Source organism: Lactuca serriola, chromosome 5 (genome assembly GCF_051521515.1).
Source record: "Lactuca serriola cultivar US96UC23 chromosome 5, Lser_US96UC23_V15, whole genome shotgun sequence".
In the NCBI taxonomy this organism is placed as follows: Eukaryota; Viridiplantae; Streptophyta; class Magnoliopsida; order Asterales; family Asteraceae; genus Lactuca; species Lactuca serriola.
The window spans coordinates 358131769-358153669 of record NC_136412.1 but is presented as its reverse complement, the minus strand read 5'-3'; the positions used below and the strand labels follow the sequence as shown (position 1 = coordinate 358153669).

The 21901-nt window shown below is 34.7% G+C and overlaps 2 long non-coding RNA genes and 1 pseudogene across 3 annotated transcripts; all 3 read right to left on the bottom strand.

Annotated features, from left to right (window-relative positions):
• Positions 1-12612: 12612 nt before the first annotated feature.
• Positions 12613-13283, bottom strand: LOC145051153 (bZIP transcription factor 29 pseudogene; annotated as a pseudogene). The gene is made up of 2 exons (XR_013683449.1): positions 12829-13283; positions 12613-12718 (listed from the first exon to the last, which is right to left on the bottom strand). The product of XR_013683449.1 is annotated as a bZIP transcription factor 29 pseudogene (transcript).
• A 199-nt stretch (positions 13284-13482) lies between these two features.
• Positions 13483-13990, bottom strand: LOC145052201 (uncharacterized). The gene is made up of 3 exons (XR_013684018.1): positions 13886-13990; positions 13707-13805; positions 13483-13528 (listed from the first exon to the last, which is right to left on the bottom strand). It is a non-coding gene; the product is annotated as an uncharacterized LOC145052201 (long non-coding RNA).
• A 74-nt stretch (positions 13991-14064) lies between these two features.
• LOC145052200 (uncharacterized) lies at positions 14065-14533 on the bottom strand. Its single transcript, XR_013684017.1, has 3 exons — positions 14475-14533; positions 14283-14333; positions 14065-14200 (listed from the first exon to the last, which is right to left on the bottom strand). It is a non-coding gene; the product is annotated as an uncharacterized LOC145052200 (long non-coding RNA).
• Between the last annotated feature and the right edge of the window lie 7368 nt (positions 14534-21901).

The following is a 21901-nucleotide window of genomic DNA, read 5'->3' as shown; positions in this document are numbered from 1 at the left end:
TGGGAAAACAAAAGGATTTAGCAAGATAGGGTTCTGCTAGAAGAATGAAAACATAGGGAAAAAATCAACCGAAACACACCTTAATAAGACATAGGGCTTGTAAATTAGAGCAATAGAGGAAGTAATCCTAAGGTCGTCGGACCTAATGTTACCGGCAAGGGGAGAGGAGGTGAGATCTTGGAGTGATAGTACCTGAAGGTTTCTAGTTCGAATGATTTGGGCTCTGTGGAACCTTGATGCGAGGCCAATCATAAAGCATCCTAGTGCTTCATCGCAGTGGAAGGTGCGTTATGAGTGTCAATTCGCTTAGGTGGCGAAGCAGCAGCAGTGGTGAAAGTTAAAACCCTAAGTCGTCGGTTAATAGAGAACAACATTACATGCTTCCTTCTGTAGACATTTACCCCAATTTCCCCTTTCGTCTCTCACTCTAGAAACCCTAATCCCTCCGCCACAATGAACACCATTACAGTTTCCACGGCGCCTTGAAAGCCCCAACCTGAATCTCTCGATCAGAAGCTACTGAACTCCACAACCTGCACACACGCTGACCATGCTAGATCTACCACCGGAAGCTTTTCGAAGATCATACGCGGGATATATTTACAAATTAAAGCCGCAAAATTGGAATTCATCGGAGATATGGTGGTATATGACATCGCCGGTAATTGACGACACCATGGAAGAGGATGAGGGGTGTAGGGTTGGGGTTTGTTGTTGTTGGAGTTATTTGAAGAAGCGTATCTAGAAGGAAGCAGGTCAAGGAATAGTGCAAGAAAACTGTTGGCGAGTATTCTCAAGAACAGCAGAGAGATGAAGAAGGTGAAATTACAGCAACGATGAAGTAGATGAATGGAAATCAGAAGCCCTTTTTCTTGATTGAGATGATGAAGTCGAGAGATGGAGATGAAATCGTAACCTTCGATCTTTGATTGAGAAGTTGCACAACAGTGTGAGGAGAATGAAAGATGCGTGAAAATGCTTAGGGCAGGGAGGGTAGCGGGCTTTTCTAATTTTTTGGCTTTTCTTTTCCTGCTTGTAACTAAGGAACGCGCATTCATTAAAATTATAAAGCGACACATATAGAGGGCACGCATTTAAGGTACAACGCCCTCCGTGTTTTTAATTTTTTTTCTTTTGACACTAATTTAAAGGCACGCAATAATGCGTGACCTAAATCCTTAAATTTTCTGAAGAGATGACACTTTTTTAATGTCACTCTCGTTTGCGTAACATAAATTAATGAGTGTCGTAATTTGCGCGTCGTAAAAGGCTATTTTTCTAGTAGTGGTTCAAAGTCACTCAAGTCCTATTGGCAAAAAGACACGAAGATGGAAAAGTATGTATGTGCTCATGTCTTGGATATTAAGTTGCATATTGATAGATTGGGAATGTTGGGTGTCGATGTCTCAAGGAAGTTGGCTGTTGACTTGGTTCTTCAGTCACTTCCCGAATCATATAGTGAATTCATTAGAGAGTATTATATGATGGACGACGACGTAACCCTTATTGATTTGACTTATTTGCTTATTGTTGTTGAATCAACGATGATTTGGCGCACTGGTCAAGCAAATTTGTCTGGTAAATAAATGTCCCATCCTTCTATGGGAAATGGCAATATTGTAAGTCCAGAAAAGTTTTCTCTACGCAAGAGAAAGGATGAGTCTGAGATAGTCCCCTATACCATTCCAGAAGAATCCATATGTTTCTACTGCCAAAAGAAGGGGCATTGGTTACGAAGCTACCCTGACTACCTGGGAAATCTAAGAGATGGTAGAGTCAATATGTATGACTCTGCTTCAGGTAAAATCCACTATCTAACTCTATTAAGTTCCTATTTGTATATTCTTAATACATGATGTGATAAGATTGCATTTTGATGTGTTGTAGGATCGAAGAAAAGAAAGGAAGCTTAAAGAAAGAAGTGAGCTGAGTCTAATTGCGAAGAAATAGATTTCGATGGCATGATTTGATGATCGGATTTTTAAGTTGCTGCTTAGAGTTATGATAGATTGCATAGGAATAAGTAATAGCATAGTTTTCATTTGAATTTGCGTTGTAAGGAAAAGTTTTCCGCACCTTTTATAAATAAAATAAATTTTGAGTTTTGTCTTATTTATATCTCCTTGCAATGTCATTTGTGAAAATTGATGTGTGTTTCTATTATAAGCAATATTAAGTGGATGTGATTCTTGGTTATGTTATTTGTGGTAGTGTCGGAAATCTACCAAATAAGGAAAGATTCTCATCGCCCAAGTTTCAATTGGACAGAAACTTGGAATCATGCAACTTGTAATGTATGATGAATATATACCTTTGTATTTGGGAAATTAAGACTAATTCCTAGTTCACATAAGTATGTGAGTCAAGTGAATGAATAAAGGATCTAGTACGCATTGTTGTGCACTAGGTCTAGTCCGCCACAAAGAACAATAAGATTATTCGTCATGATTTACTAAAAGTCTAGTAAATGTGGTTATGCTTACAAGATTAAGTGTTATTTTGAATCATTGAAAAGTTTCAATGAATGGCAGAACGAATAAGAAGAATCAATTAGGTAGAAAGATAAAAGTTTCTCCAATCTAAAAAGATGGGAGAGAACTTTAGTATCATGTTTTATGATCGTCTTATTGATTATGTAACCAAATCACAATTGATCCTCTAAGGACACCTTAGTGCACTAGTATGGCTAAGAAGAGGAATCAGAAATTGTTGAAATGGTTAAATCAAAAGGTCAATCATACTTCGTTCCAAAATCAAGTCTTAGAGTCATACTCCGAGATTGTGACATGAGTGACACATCTTAAGAAGTTTTAACACACTCATCAAATGTGGAGTAGAAAATTGTTTTTCTTACTCTTGCACGTTTGAAATTGGTAAATTGTGATGTCTTAGATAAGACAAAGACCAACTAAGACCAATTGTGTGTAGTGTTTGTCTTGATAAGAATTCGCACTAACTCTTGAATATTTGTTTGTCAATAAATGTTTTTGACAAGAGAATCTTATATGTCAAGAGGTCAGTGGGAGTCTAAATGATCTTGAAAAGGTTCAAGAACTAATTAAGAGTAAACCTATTAGACACTAGCACATGACTTGAGGTTTGTAACCTATCATATTGACAAAATTTTGTTTCTATGTCATTCCAGTAAAGTTACTTATTCATATGAGTTCTATTAGTTCTCAATTGGCTGCATAAAGGCAAGCACCTTGTTCAATGAAAGTGCATTGACTAGTATAGGTAAGTTGCTAAATAACTTGGAAGCAATGGTAGGACCCTTGATGGCAAGAAATTAAGAATGAACAAGTTCTGTCCATAAGAGTTTGGATTTGCCACGAACATTATCTTATGATTATGGTTATGACAAATGCACATGGATAAGAGCACATACACCATAAAATCTAAGTGTCATAAGGTTTCTTTCCGTTCCATGAAAATAATTGTGAGGAAACGCTTTCACTAAGAGAGATTTTAAGGAGATGGCAATTGTGATATTTGCATTCTCAAATTTGATTATGATTACGGCATCCCTCTTCATAGTTTGAATTGTGAAACTTGGCAATTAGTCTAAACATTTAGGACTTATTGCTATACGTTCTAAATTAGTTTAGACATACATATGAGCTATCTAAGGAAAGGTGTATGAGTTTAAGAAGCTTAGATAAAGGATTATCGAAGCATATGGTATTAGAAATATGAACTTTGGAAGTCAATAAGTATTGATTACTAGAAGTCCAACTGTTTTTTGAATACGTGTCAAAGCTAGTGGGACCATAAATGTTATGTTGGTATGGATATAATTATCATGTTAGTGGGAGCATGATTATAATTTTAATTGTTGCAAGTTAGCAATATTAATTATAGAAAACAAAAGTTTCACTTTGCAAAGTTGTAGGGATTGAAAAGTTGTTTTGCTATAATTAAGGGAGAGAATATTATACTTCATTTCAAATCTAAAAGCTTAGATCGAGAAATTTTAATTGAGTTTAGTCAAAAGACATATATGAATGTTATGTTGAAAAGGTTTAACATAGGGGCATTCTATATATGGCAGTATTATAGCAAGAATCTGGTAAAGTATCACGTTTTTCATTATGAATCATGTCCCATACGCTTCGGGTATAGGATTGATTGCATATGCTCTAATATTCGAACGTTCTAAATTTTCCAAATGTCTAGGGCATTAAGAGAGAAAAAGAACTACAAACAAGATTTGACTAAAATAATTAAACGACTGTCAAGGACAATCTAAGGTTCGCCAAAGATTGGTCATTTGTGGGCAGTTGGAAGTATAGTATCGGATGGAACGTATTGACATTATTATCAATAGATAAGATTATATTAATAATGAGTTGTCATATGGTAATTATGGAAATGTTTCCATGTTGGGAGCTGGACGTTAAGAATCTATGTCTAGATTAGAAACTTTTATGCAAGAAGGATGTTCAAAGGAATGTACTTTGAATGTGAGACTTTATATCTATGGAATTGCCTTGTAGCAATCTACAATAGAGCACTTTGTAACATCATTGGCAAAGTCTTGGTGACTTTGATGTTGTGACATTACGAAGGGATCGTTGCATAAAATGTTAGAATCTAACATATTCTATTAGTGGCGCAAATATTGTATTCTTACTCTAACGATAAGGATTGGGAGTTGTGAAATGAGCATCATTGGAAATGTTTTCAATTGGTCTATTTCACAAAGTATGGACCATAGGAAAACAAAGTGTGCATGGTTGGAGCATGGTACAATTGCTGTTATAATTCAAGTAACAAGTTGATTATCTGAAACATTATACAATGAATAGTGAGTAATCAATATGGTGATTAAATAAAGGTGTTTTATTTATACTCAAAAGTTTGAGGTCGTATAGGATTTGTATTATTCTTGTGTTTCACTTTGCATGTTTTGACTTCCCAAATAATAGGATTATTCAAACCATCCACAGTCGATAAATACTTTGGAAGTAGGTAATGAAGCTAGACTGTCATAAATCTGACTGTAGATTGTCTAAAACGTTTTAGACATAGCAAAAGTTTGCTGCAGTGTTCATGAGTGCTCTTGAAATAAGATTTGAGTATTGGATTAAACCCACGCTCACTTGAATCACTTCATGGACTTTATCACGAGTGATTAGTGAGACGATAATATCTTATATTCTTGAAACGGAGACGTGTGAGTTGTAGTTTGCAAGTCGGTTGCGCATTGATAATATGTAAATGCACCAGTAACTTGGTGTTATAAAACATATTGTTGTGTGTGATTTGATGAGTAAGTACAAGCGAGCATTTGAGTCGAAGTTTAATTGTTCCTTTTACCCAAAGTGGGATAAAAGTGATATATGCGGTCCCCTCGATGATTTAGTGATGACACCCTAAGCGCTTGGCCAAGCCTGGACTAAGTTGATGTGTTCAATTGTAGTCTGTTGTCCAGTCATAAATCGGAAATCGGGAAACAACACATAAACAGAGAGTATGATTAAAATCCATGTCTCAGTTCATATGATATCTAGAATGGAGGAATATATGATCCCTTATCTAAAGGACGCGTTTCTAATAAGATCAGAGTTGACAGTGGCTTTTGAAAGCTACGATTTTTTATCATGTTCTGAAGTCGTACTTGCAAAATAGTTATTAGACTTATCCAAGTGGGAGACTGTTGGATTAGGTGTCTAAGCCCATAACTATTTTGGTATGTACTTGACCCGATTACGAGCATGGTCCTTTTGGGTTGCCTTCACCATAGCAACTGATAAGATGAATTACGGAGAAAGAGAATTAATTATGATTTATTAATATATTATATGAATAATATATTAAAGAAGAAATCATATTTTTTAATTAATATTGATCAAGAATTAATTAGAATTAATTTTGTGGTCAAAATAGATTAATTAAACTTAGGGGACTGATACTATAATTATAAGATAATTGCAATTGGGCTGATGGATCATCTTGGAATATAGGTTGGACGAATTTTGTGGGAAGCCCATAAGAAAATCGTCCAAGGGATATTCTAGAAGGAGTCCATGGGCTGCTTAAGGCTTAAGCAGTGATATTAGGGTTTCCACTTGAAAACCCTAGTAGCCACAAGTATAAATAGACCCCCTAACATAAGGAATTCGGCCCTATGCTTCTTGGTGTTGCCCTAGCCGATTTCCTCCTCTCTCCTAATTCATCCTGTTGCTAGTGGTGTTGTGACTCCATTAGAGGTGCAACATTTGAGTCACTAAGCTTTTAAAGGCCAAGGATAATCAAGGAGAATTTGTCATACATCCTTTATTAGAAAGCTCATATGTGTGTCTAAACTATTCAGAACTTACAGGAATAAGTTTTGAATGTTCAAACTATTTGCCATTTCTCACAATTCGAACTATGAAGAGGGATGTTGTAATCATAATCGAATTTGAGAATGCAAATATCGCAAATGCTATATCCTAAAAATCTACTTAGTGAAAGCGTTTCCTCACAGTCATTTTCATGAATTAGAGAGAAACCTTATTACACTTAGACTTTATGGTGTTCCTATCCATCTGAATTTTTCATAACCACAATCACAAGATAAGGTTAGTGACAAATCCAAACTAATATGGACTTAACTTGTTCAATCTTAATTTCTTGCCACCTGGCAGCTCGAGGGCCTACCATTGCTTCCAAGTTGTTATGCAAACAATTGAGTACTCATAGAACACACATGCATAGTCAACCAATTGGAACGATCACCGAAATAATATGTCAACACGATAGGTTACGAACCTCAAGTCGTGTGCTAGCGGCAAACAATAGTTTTATTCTTGATTTGCTCTTGAAAATTTTCAAGATCGTTAAGAATCCCATTGACCTCTTGACATATAAGACTCTCTTTGTCAATAATCATTCCTTGAAAAACAAATATTCAAGAGTTAGTGCGGTTCTTATCATGAAAAACACTTCACATAATTGGTCTTAGTTGGTCTTTGTCTTATCCAAGACATCACAACTTACCAATTTCAAATGTACAAGAGTAAGAAACATTTTACTCTACATTTGATAAATGTTATAAACCTTTCTTAAGATTATGTCACTCAAGGCACAATCTTGGAGTATGACTCTAAGACTTGATTTTGGAACGAAGTATAATTCACCTTTTGATTTAACCATTTCAACAATTCACGATTCCTCTTCTTAGCCATACAAATGCACTATAATATTCTTAGAGGATCAATTGTGACATGGTTCCATAATCATAAGGATGATCATAAAACACGATACGAAAGTACTCTCCCTACCTATCAGATTGGAGAAACTTTTATCTTTCTGCCTAATTTGATTCTTCTTATTCATTCTGCTATACATTGAAACTTTTCCAATGACTCAGAATTATACTTAATCTAGTAAGCATAACCATATTTACTAACTTTAGTAAATGATGACGAATAGGCTTATTGTTATTTGTGGTGGACCTAACCAGCGCACAACTAAGTGTACCTGATTCCCTAGTCCTTCACTTGACTCATATACATGTGAACAAGGAATTAGTCTTAATTTCCTAAAGACGAAGGTTCTCATTCCTCATGCAATACAAGTTTCATGATTCCAAGTTTCTTTCCAATTGAAACTTGGGTGATGAGAATCTTTGTTTATTTGGTAAATTTAGACACCACCACAAACGAAAGAATCAAATCTATATTCAATATTGCTAACAATATATAAACACCAATTTTCACAAATGCCATTACAAGGAAATATAAGATAAGATAAAATTCAAAATTTTATCTTTATTTATAAAATGCGGATAAATTTTTCCTTACAATGCAATTACAAACTACACATTCCTAAGCAATTTATCATAACTCCTAGCATTAGCTCAAAAATCCAATAATCAAACCATGCAATCGACATCCATCTCTTCGCGATCAAACTTAGCATGCTTCTCCTTTAAGCTTCCTTTGATCATACAACACATCAAAATGTAATCTTATCACATCATGTATTAAGAATCTGCAAACACGAACTTAATAGAGTTAGATAGTGGACTTACCTGAAGCAGAGTCAAACTTTTTGACTTTACCATTCTTGTGGTCCTTCAGGTAGATACGGCAGCTTCGCAACCAATGCCTCTTTTCTTTGCAGTAGAAGCAAACAGATTCTTGTGGAATGGTACACGGGACAATCTCAGACTTAGCCTTTCCCTTTCCCTTGGAAAGAGAAATCTTGTTTCCATTGTCAATGTCCATGGAAGCTTGGGAAGTAGATCTTCCAATCAAATTTGCATTACTAGTGCGCCAAATCATTGCTAATTCAGCAGCAATTAGCAAATATGTAAGATCGATAAGGGACATGTCGCGGTCTGTCATATAGTAATCTTTAATGATCTCACCATATGACTTAGGAAATGATTGAAGAACCAAGTCAACAACCAACTTCCTTGACTCAACGACTCCTAACATTCCCAGCATGTCAATGTGTGACTTCATCTCCAAGACATGTGCACACACAGACCTTCCATCTTGGTGTTTGCTAGCCAATAAGGTTTGAGTGCCTTGAACTTTTCAAGTCTTTGAACTTGTGGGTTAGGGAGAATAATTGGAGGTAGTGGAGGAAGTGAAGTATGATTTCTAGGAACATCATCTTCATGAAGAAAGTTTTTTCCAAAAGATTCGGGAAGACCATAGTTGTCTGAACTAGACATCTACATGGGAGAAATTCAAGTTAGATGATTTACGTCCTTCATATAACACCCAACATGAAATATTAAGGCTAGGACCCAACACAATATTTTATAATTCGGAAGAGGGATGCCATAATCCAATTGCAAAATATTTGAAGGTGGGTAAATGACGATTTACCAATTTCCACCATGAAAAACGAAAATGAATTTTAGGTTTTAAAGGAATTGAAATTCCTAGATTCTTTGAGATTCATTGAACTTTTCAATGGCATGTTTAAATCTCGATTATGCCCTTCAAGTTTGTGACTGGGATGCCGAGGCTCATAAACAAGGTGTGAATAACCATGCAAATTTGCTTGGTACACTTAATGTTACAAATCATCCAATCAATGTGTCGGTTAACCACACACTCTCCATTGATCCATGATTAACAACAACCTACCCTTTGCCACATATTGTCAGTCCTAGATTAGTGTCACTACTAGAAAAACGGCCTTTTACGACGCTCATTGCGCGTCGTAAAAGGCTCAGACGACGCGCAAATGCGTGTCAAGGAAGGCCCTGTCATAAAGAGAGACGACGCGCTTTTGCGCATCGTCTATAGACGACGCGCATTTACGACGCGCATTTATGACACGCATTTACGACGCGCGGTTATGACACGCAATGGGTATCAAGGAAGGCCCTGTCATAAAAGAAGACGACACGCATTTGCGTGTCGTAACCTTACGACGCGCGTGTTTATGACATGCAATGCGTATCAAGGAAGCCCCTGTCAAGAAAGGCCATGTCATAAATAAAGATGACACACATTTTTGCGTATCGTAAATTTAAATGTTTAAAAAAAATAAATTTATATATTTATTAATTTTCAAATTAAATTTGCATTTAATTTCTCATAATAGAAATAAAATACCATATACAAAAAATACAATCCATTGCATAATATAAAATAAAATTTCATACTCAAAAAATAAAATAAATTGCACAAATTGTAATGTCATACAAAGAATCATTCAAATGTTAAACAAAAATAATACATTGCTAACATGGGTTATACATTGCTAACAAATAATCATACAACTCTGTTTCTTACTGGAAAGGAATGTCAAACATGATTACAAGTCTCCCTTAATCTTGATTACTCACCTTCTTAAGTAGAATGTTGTTGTTGAGAAGGTTACCTAGCAACAGAGAAAAACACAACACCTCTCCCACAATCACAACATCATTTACAGAGAAAGGGTTGTCAATTACTTTCATTAAGACTTTCATTCAATCACAAAAATATTAAATAAAAGGGTGAAACAGTAACTCACTTTTGATAAGTTGATCTCCCTTAGAGAAAACACAGCTAAAGCATTGAACAAGACCGTATTTCAAAATTTTATAAATACACAAATCATGATACCTGATACTGGAATACACACTTTGAGACATGAATAAATACGAGTAGATTAACCTGGATACATAGGAAGTAAAGATGGAAGGTGCCAGAACTCCGGGGGCATTGGGTTGGTTCCTTCCCACTTGCACACACCAAGCCAGAACTCCACTTAATCCAGCACCAAAATAAGCCTACATTCAGAAAGCTGTAGGGGTGAGTCACAATTCAAGAATCTGTTAAAATTTGAGGAATAACATGTTCAACCAAAACAATATTAGAAAACCGGGTTAAATGTGAAACATAGCAATGTAATAATTATCAAGGTGCTGGAATACTTGAAATCTAGATTATTTGCTTGTTTGTACATCCAGACGATTTTATCACGAACATAAGTCATGTTATCAACTTTCTGAAGAAGTATACCAAGACATTTGTAGGAGAAGAATACTCTCAATAAGATAATTTAATTTAAAAAATGTAATGATAATGATAATGAGTTCATACCTGTGAAGTAGTGCAGAATGCTCATCATCATATGTATAAAGCTCATACTGCTTTGCAAAAGCATTTCCAAGAGAAATGACCCAATCAATGTCTTGAACAACATCCAAAGTTTCTGCAAGAAACTGCAAACAAAAAAAGAAATAAATAATAATGACATGAAAAGTAAGACTATCAGTCTATAACCTCAACAATAAAACAAAACAAATTATTATTAAAATCAAATAATGATAATACAAATTGTTACAAATTATGGGACAGCAGGGTCTTCTATGATGACATATAAAGCAGCCCTATTACAATATTACCCTTGTGGGACAGCAGGGTCTTCTAGGATGACAAATTGTGGGACAGCAGTACATGACTAAATGCATGTAGATTGATAAGGTTGTTTCTTTTTTACTTAATAAAATCAAAATGACTTGTCGTGCTAAGTGAGAGGTTGGTCACTTTATGTATTAAGACCCTCCCTATTACAATATTACCCTTGTTTATTTTTTTATTTTATTCAACTTTTGACAATCTCATGAAAAAGGCACTATCGACCTCGTTTTTTTTCAATGTTCACAGAATTTTAAGCAAAATGTTGGCATCTATTTACCTGTTGTTGTTTGTTTTAGAATTTGGAGAGAGAGAGAGAGAGAGAGAGAGAGAGAGAGAATCTTCATGCCTTTATGGTGTATCAAAGGAGGGCGCGAAAAGACAACCCAGTTACCATCCTAAGCAATTAGTGGTCCTAGACCATGTGAAAAACAGAGCTCATATCATAAGCTGATTTCATAAAAAGATATAAAAAGAAAGACTAAAGAGCCAGTACCAGTTGATCAAACCCATGACATCTTTTGTGTGCCCAATGAATTTGTTCATGACAAGTGGATCCGAAGGACATATTGCATTTGCTTGCAAAAAAAACTAACACCATGCCTGCAAAAATGTTAAATTTATTATTATAAGCATTGTCTAACCATGTAAGTAACAACTAATATCATGTCATGAACAACTTATACAGATCACACAATAAGGAACATGGACAACTACTTACTCCTTGAATATTTTCTTCATTTTTTCTTGACCTTCAGCTACAGCTGATGGACTCATGCCCTGAAAAGAGGATTTTAAGAATAACTTGAAATAAGTAAACAAGTTTCACTTTCTTAAATGCTTAAAGGTGTCTAATTTGATTAGTAAATAATTAATCAACAACTATTTTGGGAGCACACGAAGCATAAACATGATGTTTTAAGGGGTCAATGTTTGTGTTTTTTTAACTATACACCATTAAGGAAGAAGTTTGATGGATCAATTTTATGAGCAATGACAATCAATACCAGAGAAAAATGGTAAGTTAATAAAGTGGAATCCAATAAATTGCACCATCTTGCCACCATAGGTTCAAACTAAAAAATATATTAGGAAGAAAGTCAAGCCTAGCAAGTGGAAGTATCTCAGCAATTTCAGCACGTGGAACCTCAAGCCTCATTCTCCAGCGAGTTTCAGATATACACGTGCCATAAGAGATACATGTGGAACACCTCCAAAGCCATTTGGTGTAGATACTTGAAGACCAGAAGAACTTGAAAGCTCTATTGCTAGATCCTATAATAGAAGTAAAAAGAATAAGCTGATTATTACTTATAAATTATAATTAATACAATTAGCTTAAGTGAAAATTATTAAACCTTCCTAAGCTGATTTAGATTAAATAAATAAATAAAATTAAATACCAACTAACCTGTAAGAGTTTAATTAAAGTGGATTTGGCTTGACTAATCCTACCGCTTTTTCGGCAAAGTGAAGCAAATTTCAACCAGGTTTCACTATCCTCGTCTGTAGGAGGAAATACAAGTGACCTAACTACCAAAAGAGCTTGCCAAACCTTAACATTTCTTTTTGTGCCTTTAATACGTTCATTCCACATGTTACGGATGAGTGATCTTCTAACCTCAGCAGCAACAGAGTCGCCAACACATACACTGAAAATCAATACAACACAGGGACGAAAAGTGTAATTTTTAGTCATGTATTGTATAATGATATAATACTTAAGGATGGTAGTGAGATTTTTGTTTGTTGATTAGGTTGCTTCAGTCTGTAAAGTTTGAACCTTGTGCTCCAATTCTGTAATGTAACGCATTTTCCTCTCTTTTGATCTTGCAGCAGATTGTCGATTTGCCAAAATCCTAAAACATATCACATAAAAAATATATTTGTTTATTCAAATATCAAAATAAATATTCAGATTTCTCCAATTATAATGTAAATATTAATGAATTTGAAAAAAGCTACATACCTTTTGGCTCGTTTGGGATCAGATAAAGCAATCTCTGCAAGTTTCTCATTAGCCATGATTTTCTTGAGCTCAGCCCCTGTAAACTCACCATTTCCAAACTCCAAACTAAACGTATTTGTATTTGAATTTGAGTCGATTGAATTATTTGGGGTTAATTGACCAATATGCCCTCCAGGAGAAGGAGGAAGCTTAGGTGATTCATCAGCAAAGTTCATCCTCCCCATAAAACTATCCATTGACACACTTCTATAATGCCTTGTTGTTGGAGCAATGTCTCCACCTGCACTCCGTTTAATCCCTTTATCATTAACACTACTTGTAGCTTCATTATCACTGCTATCACCTCCATTTGTTTTTGTTCCACTAGCTCGGCTATCTAAATCTTCACGATTCTCAGTTCCTTGTTTATCGTCAGTTCCAGAAGAGTCTAATGTGTCAAGATTTTCAAGATTCATATAAGCAGAAAACAAATCGTCAACAACTTCCCCTTCGGAGGCTCTTTTAGTTGCTCAGGTATGCCAGCTTTATCCCAATGTAATACCTAGTATGCTAGTTTCCTGTTTTTTCAGAGTCTATACCAACTGGTGTTTGCCAAACCCTGTCATGCTATGCCCAATTGAACAGGATGATCTTGGATTTAACATGTGGGACCCACGTAAATGGTTCGGTGATCGAACCCATCTCATGCCCATCATCATTCCTGCATACCCATGCATGAACTCTAGTTACAATGTTTCCCACCCTGGTTTAGGCCCAAGGGCAACTGCCACCATGGAACTTGCCTTACCCTAAAAAATATATATATATATATATATATATATTAAAGTAATTATGGCTGAAATAAAATAAACCAAAATGAAAAAATTACTAAATCTTACTTGCATAAATACACTTCCGTTTGTGACCAAAGGATGATTGTGCAAATCAGTAGCTGGTGGAAGCACTAATAAATCGGGAATCATGTCATCCTTCTCGACCTATAAAGATTATTATAACTAAAATCAGAAAAATAAAAAAGATAAATTAAATAGGGTACCATAATGTATATTAATGTTACCATATTATCTTTGCTTAATTCAGACACAGCAGTTTCAACATCCAATTTCAGAGTATTGACACGAACATAGCGAGGTTTTTTAACATCTGCTACATAAATGATAAATCATAGATCTCGTTTAATAAATATGGTTGTGTAAATTATAAATAATAAAGTGGAATGTTATTGGTAGAACAAACCGGGAATCTTATATTGGGACATTAAATCTTCTATACGTTTTGCTCCCTTCTTTAATAAGATCTTTGCAAGAGCTGACTGTAGTTGACTTTTCCTCAAAATAAGGTACTTTTCTGGATCTCCTGTTAGAGATGAATCCTATGAAGAAATGTTAAAATTATGTATATGATTAATTTAAAGAAAATATTATATGATGTGGCATCCTAGAAAGTGAAGATACCTGTCCGAAAAGAATGTCATAGGTGATTATGTACATTAATTCCACTTGCCTCTGTTACAAAACGAATAACAGAAGCAATAAATTTCAAATAAATAGTAACGGGAGATTAAAAAAAATAATAACATTCGAATATATATGGTGAGTATGGAATGAAGATCAGGTATCAAATATGTTTTTTGAGGTATTACTTACCTTCCATTTGCTGTTTAATACATTAGCAATCTCCAATACATCCTTGATGATTGGAAGATCTGTGAATAGAGAAACAAGAGATGAAATCAATATGAAATTAGAAAAAATCATTAAACAAAGAAATTAGAAGAAAGAAATTAGAGAAGGATGCGATAGGAGGAGGATTCCCCAATTTGTAATCGTGTTTTAAACAAAGAAGCACAACCCATAAGATGAGTTGATGAGGAAGCATTTTTGTTATCGCTTTTTCTAATCAAATATGAAAAAATATACTTACACAGTCTGGCATTTCATCGAGCACCTTGAGGGCACCTTGCATCTCCATAACTTCAAATCCCATAAAAACCCCAAATTTTGAAACCCATATGTCAGAAGAAATGGATAGACCTTCAATATTTGTGATACAAACATGAAGTATGACATGATTAGATGGAGCATGTAAGTTCTTCACACTTTCAAGCATAATTGTAACCCAATCGTCGGCTCAAGCATAATTGTAACCCAATCATAGTCACTCAACGCGAAAATATGCGCTTTTGGAACGGCGGAACTCTGTGGCGAAACCGATAGCAGCTTGGAACGCGATTCAAGTAAGCCAAATTCAAGATTCATGAAATTTTAGGGCACACGAGGCTACATGTTGCCTGAATTTCAGTCTACCGGAGTTCCGACACATAAGTCCGACTTGTACGCTTTCGGAGTTGTACTTCTTGAGATATTGTCAGGCGAAGAAGGCAAGTGAGGAACGAAGGAAGGAGTGTTGATAACTAGGAAAGGCGGCAGTCGAATCTATGGAGGGGGAAGGATCGTAATTAGGGCAAGAAGGAAACAAAAGAGGAGGATAAAAATGAAGGCGGGTGTTCAAAATTTTAGGGATTTCATTTTCCCCCTATCTACTAAACGCGCTTTTCATTAAAATTATAAAGCGACACTCATAGAGGACGCCCATTTAAGATACAGCGCCCTCCGTGTTTTTAATTTTTTCTCGTATGACGCTAATTTAAGGGCACGCAATAATGCGTGACCTAAATCCTTAAATTTTTTGAAGAGATGACACTTTTTTAACGTCACTCTCCATTGCGTAACATAAATCAATGAGTGTCGTTGTTTGCGCGTCGTAAAAGGCTATTTTTCTTGTAGTGTGTGTTGGTTAACCACACACGCTCCACTAACGACTTAACAAGGTGCAAAGTGCGATTTCATGGGTTAGCACCAAATTCACATTTTTCCTAAGTAACTAAGATTGGGAATTTATAAATGTTTAGTTACTTGATATTTTCATTATACTTTTAATGAGAGTATCAAAAAATTTCATAACATTTATCATGTGTTTTTATTCAGAAGAATTTTAATAAATGTGAAAAAACTACAAAAGTTTATTATTCAAAAGGTTTCAGTTCCATGTATTTTTATTCAGTTTAACCGGTTCAATTGAGTCGGTTCAACCAGATTTTTGTAAAAATCGGCCGGTTCGATTTGGTTCAGAAATAGACATAAAAACCGGTGATAGTTGAACCGCTCACTTCCCCGATTCCCGATCCAACCGGTTCAAACCGGTTTTTAAAACGTTGTAATTGACTGTGAGGGTTTAGATATGTACAACATATTACATATTGGTTGGTTTTACTTTTACTTGCTTTGTTTTTCTAAAATTTTTTTATTCTTTTGCTTTTGTAAATTTCTTTCCGTGTTACAGGAAAGAAAGAGAGAAAACTTATTTTTTCTTTCCTTAATTTTGTCAAGCAGCATCATACAACACCAGGTAAGTTCTTTTTTTTTAAGTTCTTTTTTTTTTTTTTTTGTTACGTATGTTCATATACGTATTTTAATAAAATAGGTTTGTTTTTTTTAATATATGTCTTAGACACAACTTATATGTTTGTTTGATTTTGTTTTTTTGGTGCATATGATCATTATATGTGAATGTGTATATGCATATGTTTTTTAGTTCTCACTATAACTCAACTATTCCATTTTCAGGGCTACAAAAGTAGTTTGCGCAACAAAGCAAGCTGTTGAGATTGGTGACCGCATTGAAAGAAGTTAGATTCCGTCAGTTTTCGGGACTCGGATAACTTTTAAAGTATATGATAATGCAACATTTAGAAGAAGTTAGCATAAGAAGCTTATCTAGAACTCTAAATTCAAGAAAATAACCACCTTTCTAAAACTCAGCTAAATGTTTACATTTTGCTGGTTGAATTTCTTTTAAGAGTATTGTGTGCAAAGATGTTTTTTTTTTCCGAAACTATTTTGTTGCAGTTTTTGCTTTTTCAAAAGTGTTATGTTGCAGTTTTATAAAGTTATTTTGGTGCGGTTTTACAAAGCTACTTTTGAGATATATCTATCAACCTTTGCAAACAACAAATCAAAACGGTTGAGGATATGAAGCTCAATAATGTAAAATTGGTAATCTACAACCAATTTTGTAGCTAGATTTCTTAAAATTTTATAGTTGTCTTTAAAACAAATATGTCCCACAAAACAGTTATAGTAATGTAATCCAAACACAAAATGGTTTCAACTGCTATAATTGGGCAGTTTATTTATTTATTTTTTTCAAAATACAATGTTCTGGTAAGAAAAAAAAAAAGGCTCAAAGTGGTAGATTTTTAAAGTATATGCCTTAGTAAGAAACAAGTTGAAAGTACAATGATTTATGATCTAGTGGAAAGAAATGGAAGCGGGATGCCATAGTAAACAAATAAATGGAATTACGTTGTTATTTCTTTCATCTAGCTTTATATTTGTATCTCTATGAAAACCCATAAATAGCTTTTCTATTGTGCAACTGATATAACAGAAGAAATCACTGGAAAAGAACAAACAACATGAAGCAATAACACATTCTATCCATTTTATTTTTGATTTTTTAGACTTCTTAATGGTTTTTTGATTTAAAAAAAAAACTTCGCTAGATTTGCCTGTGGTGCCTTTTAGATCTTTTGGTGCAAATCTGAATTGACCAGTATTACTAATGGTATATGGAGAACCATTTATCTTAGGGGTGAGCAAAAACCGCACCGCAACTAAAATTAACCGCAAAAACCGCATAAACCGCAACCGCAATAAAAACCGATGGTGAGGTTTTCTGTTTTCCAAAAACCGCAAACTTGCGGTGCGGTGCGGTTATTAGTTTTCAAAAACCGCACTGCACCGCATATATTTTATACACTTTTTTATTAATTATTAATATATCAAATATTAAAAATAAGACAGGTTTCATGGATGAAAGATGGATAAATACCAGAAGACAAAAGTGTTGGTTTTTTGTTATGTTAACCTTTGAAAAATGGTGAAATTAGACAAATTTAAGATATTTATTGTTAATTACTATTGATTTGACGTTTTTAAGATATTAGTTGTTTGTGATTTAAGTTTATTTTCTTATACCTTATGGTTTTTTTATTATTACAATTAATATGTTTGGACTCTTAAAACCGTTTGAGCTCTAAACTGTGGTTAAAAACCACACAAAACTATCACATCAAATCCATGCGGTTAATAACCGCAACACAAAAAAAAAACTAAACCGCACCGCAAAAATAACCGCCTAACCGCACCGCAAAAATAACCGCATCAAGCGGTTTTGAAAATGGATTAACCGCATTTGCGGTTAGTGGTGAGGTTTTAGCTAATAACCGCACCGAGCTCACCTCTAATTTATCCCCATGAAACCTGACATAAGCCAAAAGTGCTTATTTTCTATGTGCCTTTATATTTGTGTCATCCATCCGTGTGTTTTGTGTCTTGAATCTTATATGTCCAAATTCAATTGCATAATTTCCAGCTGATTGGTGTGTATTATGCATATCACCTCAAGGTTGCCAAGATCCGGATCTTACATCGTTTTTGGGTTTGCAAGATTGGGATCGGGATCCTAATTCTTAGCTGCTTAATTACTAGTAATAAGTTAGATTTACCAAATATATGCTTCTCAAAATGTAAATATGAGAAATTAAATATCCTTCTACTTCTTTTTCGTACTTATAATCCTATATATATGAGATGATGACAAATGTTATATTTGGATAATATTTATTATATTTTAATATATTTATCATCATTTCAAATGGGTATGACGATGAGTAGGAAGAAAAATAGAAAGAAATTTAATTTCTCTTTCTTTTTTCTTATTTAAATTGAAACTGTTAATATTTATATCTTAAAAAACATAGTCCGTTTTATAACCATGGAGAATCTAAGAAACTAAAATCGAATATAACTCTAATACAATTCTTTAATTAAATCAGATTAATTTTGCTTAATGTTTATGACATGTATCTCGTATTGAAATTAGTTAAAATTATTATTCCAAATACATCCCTAGAAAAAACAAATAAAAAAACATAAAAAATTCCCCAAATAACCCAGCCCTAAAAACATAATTATCCAAGTATAACAAAAGCCCAAATAAGCCAGTCCGTTGTAAAGCCTAAATATCCGCTCCATTATTTTGACCATTCTCATTTAAGAGCTTAAATGATACATAAATGATACAGTCCAATAACAGGAACTCAGGAAGATTTATGACTTTATGTATAACATTTAGGGATAATTTGATGGTAATTGGGTAGATCCTTAAGAGCAAAGAAGATAATGGGATGAGTAATTGGGTTGATTGTTTAATGTTTAAACTTAATAATTATATTATTGTGGGTTGAAAATCCTATGTGTTCATCAGGTTTTCCAATCTGACTAACTCAGTTTATTTGTATCACAGGTGTCGATATGAATCTACATTACACCGAGAGATTAAGGAGATGTGGATCACTAGTATAAATGAATGTAAGGTCTGTTTATGCTTATGTTTCTGTATTGACGGTGACATCCCAAAGTTTTAAAATGAATAAGATACATTTCTTAGGAAATGCTTTGATAACGTATTTATCATGTTTTTCTGGAAACAAATTCCGCAACACTTTCTTTAAAATGTTACTCTGGTTTTAAAATAAGCATAAATAAAAATTTTAAAATGACCGTGAATTTTGGGATGTCACAGTCTAAGAAACATGGGTAGGGTCACCGTAGAATCATTTCACTTTTCTAGATCTCTCGATGCTTCTTTATCTAGTTATGATGATGTTTGCATCAATCGATTCAGAAGTATTACAATTGTTATAGGGGAAGAGATTTAAAACAAAACCCATAACTTTTGTTATCGTTTTTTGTTTGCTCTCTTTTTTTCTCAATTGGTGGAAGGAATAAAGAGAATGCATAAGAGATATCCACCAAACCTTATTGAGAATGAGAGTAACATTGGGGATCGATTTTTGTAGTTTAAGTATGTCTTCATACCTTTTTTCAAGAACTTAACAAATCAATTTCTAATTTCATGAGAGAGAGAGAGAGAGAGAGACCTTATTATGTTTTTAATTAAGTAAAAATATTAATTTAAATATAAAAAATTAAAAAAAACAAATATAAAGGGTATAATAGACTTTCCGAACTGATAAGGACGAAAAACACAAGAAATATTAAAAATTGGACCATGATCACCAAATCTTTTCGGACCAACAACCACATAATTTTGACAACCATTGCAATTTTATCTTTATTTAAACAAATACTCCGTATAGAAACGAAGTCTCATGAGACTTTGATTTGTTCTAAAGCAATTTTAGGGCTTGACGAATGATTAGTCCAGCAAACGTGTAGGTGGGCGTCTTTCTCGTTTGGGCCTTTCTGTGAATTGGGCTGGAGCAGGAAGGTGGACCGTGTCACACCACTCCGGCACTCCGCGACACCTCCGCTTTCTGTAAATTCGATCGTCAATCAACATGATTATCGGTGTACCGGAATTAACCCTAACGCTAAGTCCTCTTTATTGGGGTTGAAACAAACTTTTATTCAGAACTAGAACAAAAGGAGGAGCTTACTAGCTCAATTACAAGAAAAGAAAAACAACCCTCTATTACAAATACTCACTCTATCACTCTCTGTTTTTTTGGTGCTCTACAACTGAAGTTAGAGCTCTTATTTATAGTTAAGCTAGTCTACCGTAACTACTATTACCATTTAATGTGTTCATCATGTGAAATGAAGAAGCTGTCATTTGAGTTCTTATTGTCAACATAGATGGAGGTGCAACTAGTGGTGTCAGGTTCACACCCAAGTCTCCCAAGTCAGGTGTACGCTCACATTCTCCCACTTAAACCGAACTTGGCTCGAGATTCGTCACACCGATCATGTTTCGCATTTCACTATGTTTCACGTATGCTAAAGCCTTTGTAAAGATGTCCGCCCGTTGATCCTTCGAGTTGACATATTCCATTATAATTTGCCCACGTTCAACACATTCTCGTATGAAGTGATAACGAATGTCAATGTCTTTGCTTCGACCATGAAACACGGGATTTTTCATCAATGCGATTGCTGACTTGTTATCAACATATAAGGTGATAGGCATGATATGATGTCTCGTGAGCTCCTTCACGAGATTAGCAAGCCAAATGGATTGACATGTTGTTGTTGTAGCTGCCATGAACTCGGCTTCACATGTGGACAAAGCAACATTCTTTTTCTTTTGGGATTGCCAAGTTATCACGTTCCTTCCTAGATAGAAAATCATTCCACTTGTTCTCTTGCTATCAACAGGGTCACCTCCAAGATCACTATCAGTAAAACCAACAAAATCTTCAATTTCATGACCTCTTCCATAGTTGATTCCATAATTAACGGTTCCTTTCACATACCGTAAGATATGTTTCACAACTTGGAAGTGCAAAATGGCCGGTTCCTCCATGAAACGACTTGCAATTCCAACTGAAAATGACAAGTCCGGTCGAGTGTGAGTCAAGTACCTCAAACAACCTACCACCCGCCTATATTCGGTTGGATCAACTTTTTCACCATCTTCATCCTTCTTAACCTTCAACTTAGGTTCCATTGGTGACGTTGTCGGATTGCAATCCAGCAACCCAAATTGCTCTAAAATCTTCTTTGCATAAGCTGTTTGTCGCAAAGATATTCCCCACTTCTTTTGCGAAACTTCGATTCCAAGGTAGTAAGAAAGTAATCCCAAGTCACTCATTTCGAATTCTTTCTTCATTTGTTCTTTGAATTCGACAACGTCGTTAGTGTTCGACCCGGTAATGATCAAGTCATCAACATAGACACCAACAATAAGAATTATGTCTTTTGAGTTCCTTTTGTAAACAGCTGGGTCTTGTGAACTTTTTGTAAAACCAAGTCTTTTTAAGCTTTTATCTAAAAAATGTTCCAAGCTCGAGGAGCTTGTCATAGACCATAAAGAGCTTTATAAAGCTTGAACACCTTGTGACTGTTTGGTTTATCAACATATCCTTCTGGTTGGGTGACATAAACCTCCTCTTTGAGATCTCCATTGAGTAAAGCTTACTTGACATCGAGATGATGGACAACCCACCCATGTTGAGCTGCTAAGGCAAGAATGATCCTTACGGTGT